This window comes from Panthera uncia, chromosome D2 (genome assembly GCF_023721935.1).
Source record: "Panthera uncia isolate 11264 chromosome D2, Puncia_PCG_1.0, whole genome shotgun sequence".
NCBI lineage: Eukaryota > Metazoa > Chordata > Mammalia > Carnivora > Felidae > Panthera > Panthera uncia.
Window position 1 is genome coordinate 25727300 of NC_064818.1, and position 6000 is coordinate 25733299.

A 6000-nucleotide genomic window follows, 5' to 3' on the forward strand; every position below is an offset into this window, starting at 1 on the left:
TAGTCAACTCTCATTTGTATTATTAATTCTGTTTGTAATGTGTTTTGTGTCGAAAATTTCTATTTACCTACAGTTTCTAGCATTTTGACCATGCTTCAGTGTTATTTTTGCTAGTTTTATCCTGCTTATATTTGTATTTTCAAGAAATTCTTGGATTTCTTTGGGTTTTTGTTTGTTTGTTTGCTTGTTTCTGCCAAACTTAGTAATGTTTAGGCCATTAATTTTTCTGCCATTTTTCATCTGCTCTCAATCTGAGATAAAAATCACACGTATTTTAGACCACTTCATTTTTTCCCCAAGTTTTTCTTTTTTAAATGTTGTGTCCATTTACCATGTAGGATTATTTCTATTAATATATCTCTAATTTCATGAATCTTTTCTTCTGCTCTCTCCAACCTGCTGTTAAGCTAATAAAGTATTCTAAATTTTCAGTTATCATTTTCTGCTGTAGAATTTCTGATTTCTTTTTCCATTTTCATTTTCTGTTTAGTTTTCTATATTTTTATTCATTAAAATATTTTATCCTTCATGCTTTTGCATAATTTATCATAGTTGGTTTAAGGTCCTTCTCTACCAAGAACTTAATCTGGGTCATCACAGTGTCAATTTTTGTGAATTGCTTTTTACCCTGACTATAGATTATATTTCCTCATTCCTTTGTATTTCTAAAAATCTTAGACTTTATATTAGATATTATGAATGATAGTTTGCAGATACTCTGCATTTTGTTATATTCCTCTGAAAATTGTTAATATTTTCCCAACGTGCATGCAATTAACAACTGTGGACTTAAACACCAAAATCTGGCAATCGTGTGATGCACAGGAGCTACAATACTTCATTACTTCCAGAATTTCAGCTGTGATTTTCATGTGCATAAGCACTTTAGGGGAGACAATCCTGGGGTTTAGTGTAGGCACACACCAATTATGGAACTCACCTGTCTGTAAGTATGTCCTTTCTAAGATTCCCCCACCTTTACATTGCCACTATTCTAGTAGCAGTTAGATGGGGATTTTTGTTTGTTAATATGAGTCACCTTGCACTGTGAACGCTGGGGTGTATTTTAAGGCATTAAGTCATAAAAATGCAAAATTTTACCTGAGGTAGCACCTTTTCATAAATTGTCAGTTCACTTGTAGTTCCTGTCTGCTTTTGTGCACTCTTAAATGCTTTCAAATATGTGTTTTCGTATTTTGCCCAGATTTTATAACAGTTATCTATGAAAGTTAAGTTCACCACAAGGAACTCCATCTGAAAACCATTTTGATATTTTCATATTAACTTCAGCAACACAAAACCATAACATTAATAATCACTATTCAAAAAATATGTATGATTAAAAAATTGATTGCAAAACTCTAAATGATTAAAAAACAGATTGCAAAACTCTAAACTTAAGTATCTGGATTTCCTTTGGGAAGCTGTAAATATTTTAAAATACAGAGCAGAATGAAGCAATTGAAAAAATATTTTACACTCTAACTGAGATCATTCAGTTGGTCAATAGCATAAAAATTAGATGAAATACTCACCTCATGCAGGAAAGTGTGTTTACTGGAGGACCGTAAACAAATATAAATATTAGTGGGCTGCTCTTCAGACTGCTTACATATGAAATATTCACTTGTCTTTGATTATTTCTTTAATTTAAAAGTTCCATTTTGGCAAATGAATCTCCTATGAACATTTCAGGTCACTATTAATATAATAATATAAACTGAAATTATGAAAACCAAATTTTGTGCTGCTCAAGTGAGTACTGCCTTATATTAACTGTAAAGTATTATAGCTCCTGAACTGTGAGGACTATAAGAATTATCACATTTGTACCTAACAGGTTTTGAGCTACTTACATTAGCTCATTACATCAGGTGCATTAGACTTAGAGTTTCTAACAAACCAAAGTACCTCTGAGAGTTGACTTATATTGCAACCTGATTTACATTAGAATATGATCTGCAATGCTGGATTTAAAAAGAAATATCAAATAATCTTACCAGGCACTATCATATTAAAACTAATTAACTATCATCTGGAGAGATATCATAGTATCTCACATGATAAACCACCAAGTGGATTAAATATGTATAAATTTAAATTGCTTAAATAGATCAGAGTATATATGCACCATTTTATTACATAATAACTTGCATTATTTTAAAATTTAGTATATTCTTGAAATGTTCTTCAACTTCTGAAAGTAGTATTATGAATGTGGAAATACACAGAAATGTGTTATGACTGATTTGGATTGATTTTCTGTGACCACACGTTGAAAATTTTACACTTACATTTTATTTAGAATTCAGATTTATTAAAATATGTCTAAGATCTTCTATTTCACAGTTTTAAAAGTATCTATGCAGAATACGTACATTTCTATCACTGTTACTGTTTAACATGTTGATAGACTTCCCAGCCAATCCAATGCCAAAGCGGGGGGAGGGAAACAGAAGGAAGGAAGGAGGGAAAGAAGGAAGGAAGGAAGGAAGGAAGGAAATATGGTTATATTTAAAAAGACAAATCTCTTTTTATTTCAGACAGTAAGATTTCCTCTTAGGAAAAAACAAACAAAGCAAGAACACAAAAAAGGATAAACCCCAAACTGGATCAGGTAATTATCAAAATCAAGGCCATCTCCTCTAGCACACACATAAATTTTGGTCATTTATGTATTCTAAAATAAACTGTGAGGTGGAAATTTTAGGATACCATACAACCTAGGAACAAGGCAAAGGGTTATTCTACTACTAACTTTTTATTCATCAAACCACTTAAACAATATTCAGGCGTTACCACTCCAGTGCTTTTAACCCTTGGTTTGTATGTGTTTAACGCACTGTTTGCGCAGGTAGAGATTTTTGTTTTTCCCAAATATCTAAGTAGGGTTTGATCCTGAATCTTTAGATCAAGAATCCACAAAGTTTTATAGGTGAAGGGCCAAAGTGCAAATATTTGAATCTTCATAAGACATTAGGTCTCTGTTGCAACTACCCAACTCTGCTGTTAGAGCATGAAAGCAGTCATAGACAATATGTGAATAATGGGCATGACTGTGTTACAATAAAAATTTGTTTATAAAAACAGGTGACTGGTCATAAAGTGTGCCCACTACTGCTTTAACAAATGAAATAAGAGAGATTTTTGATGCCAGTACAACATCTACTTCCAAAGGGTTCTGTGTATTTTCATCATCACATCTCCTGATGTAGATAAATTAACAGGAATCATATCCAATTGTTATTTCACTCTTATTCACTTATTTCACTTTTCTTTAAAGGCAAGGTTAATAAGAAAGGCTCTTGTTCTTTTTTAGTTCCAGCCCAAATCATCAAGATGGAATCATTTTGGGAAGGAGACTTCTCTCGTAGTCTTGACAAATGCTGTAAGGATTCATCTGTACCAGACTGTGGTATGTATCTGATTGAGAAATGTGTCCAAAGATCCTAGTGTATCTTACCTACAGACGATATTGAGTAGGCAAAATTTGCCAACAAAATATATAGGCAATTACACAAACTGGGCTTCAGGTCATTAAGGAAGAATTTTACCAAGGGTCCATCTGAACAAAAACTAATAAGAAAAGCCATCAAGGTGAATATCTCCAAATTAATACATTTTTTGAAATAGCAGCAGTTGTTATTACTGGGGAAATTTTAAAATTCATATAACAAAGTTATTTCTAAAGGCTTTAAAGTAAACCTAGGATGTGCAAAAGTTATATAAATAAAAATATGAAAATTGACTAGTAGACGTAAGATGTAAATAATGGTAAGATATATTTTTGGGTTTTTTTTTTTTTGGTGGCATTGTCTCAATATTGAAAACATTTAAATTCTTAAATGTATTACTTAGATTTAAACCACCAATAAAAAACTCATTCAGATTTTTATAAACAGTTGGCAAATTTACCTTAAATATTTGCATAAAGAATTTTGAGCATTTGGGGAAAAATGAAACAATAATGGCATCGGTCTAATCTAAAAGACAGCTAAACATACTACAAACATCAAAAATAGAAAAATATATACAAATGAAGTATCCACAACTCTGCCTTATATTTTCACAGTAAAATTCCAATTTATTAATGAACAAAATAGAAAATCATACATAAGAGGTTAATTAATTACATGGAGGTACTAGTAATCTCCACAAAACAAAAAATATAAAGAAAAATGTTTATTCCCTCAAATATTATGATGTTAATATGATAAACTATTTCAGATATTGTTAAAATGCAAATATAAAACTTGGAGAAAATATTACCAACATATATGAAAACAAAGAGCTAACCTTCAAATTATTTAAAGTATTTGCATAAATGAGTAAGGAAAAGAAAACTAATAGAAAAAAATGGACAAACGTGAAAAAACAATTTACATGGAAAAAATGGTCACAAAATTTTAAGGAAAAAATAGTCAAACTTATCAATCATCATTTATAATAATGAGATAATATGCTTCACTGATTTGACCCATAAAATAGGAAAGAATGATAAACTCCAAACTTCTCTTACTTTTGAGATTTCAAATTAATATAATTGTGTGCAGGATAATTTGGCCCTATCAATCAAATTAAAATTTGTGTGAAACATTAAATAATTATTTCATTCCTCTAAATATCTGCTCTAAAAGTAATTAAAGGTATACAAAGTGATATGGCAAAGAGGATTGCTTCAGCATGGGATGTAACAACATCAATAGGGACATGGTTAAATGAATTTTACATCTATCCTGTGGACAGCTATGCAGCAGTTAAAACTATGTGTGGTGACCTGTATTAACTAGACTTACATGGTGATCATTTTGCAGTATATACCAATAATGAATCATTATGTTGTACACTGAAACTGATATTATGTTTCTTGTCAGTTATATCTCAATAAAAAGAGTAACATAAACCAGATCTTTTTTGTATTAACATGAAAACATCTCTACAGCATAATATAATATGGAAAGCTAATCATCCTGAATATATATGACATAATTTCTTTGTTAAACAATACATCTAGGGGAGTGTAGGTGGCTCAGTTGATTAAGTGTTGATTAAGTTGATTTCTGCGCAGGTCATGATCCCAGGGATGTGGAATCAAACCCCTCACAGGGCTCCACACCCTCTGCCCCTACCTCGCTTTAAGATTCTTTATCTCTCTCCCTCTGCCCCTACCTCGCTTATACGTGTGTGTGCATGCATGTGCTCTCTTGCTCTCTCTCCCTTTCAAAATAAATAAACAAACACATAATATATCTAAAACATATTTCTGCAATTGTGTCAAGTTTTATGGAGTACTACGAATACTAATACAATCAGAACTGATTACATAATTCAGTTAAAAATAATACCATTTTAAAACTTAGAGGGCAAAAAAATCATGTAATATATCTTATTTGTATAATATCTTACAAAGACTTCATAGAAGAAATAAATATGCAGTCACTTCATACTGTCAAAGACACACAAGTCATTGTCATACATATTAGGCATTCTGAGGAAATGCATACACCTTGGTGTTATCATTCATATTTTACAATCATATTTGAGGCCTGAGTGTTCTGATCTTAATACAAGTTGCTAAAATTGCATTTACTGACTCCTGTGTTTATGGAGACACAACTCAGAAACTACAAGGCAACCGGAAGAACCTATGGTACCTTTTTTATATGTGGGTATACAACAACTTACAAAAAATTTTCAGAGCTACATCTGTCATGGTAATGAAATATATACCACTGGGTATTGAGTTGACAAGGTAAGACCGTGTCTGGCACTTAATATTAACACCATATAAACGTTTTTATCACTATTGTTGGAAGAAGTCATCAAGACGACACGACCACTGGTTGACCTGCAAGCTGGACCCAGGCAATTGGAAGCTCCTCGCCCCCTCCCCTGTCCTTGAAAGGAACATTCTGCCCACTGTTTGCACAATTGGGGCTGTTTTCAAGGGTGCAGTCTTAAGAGAGCAACGTGTTGTTGAGACCATCTGTATGGTTTATG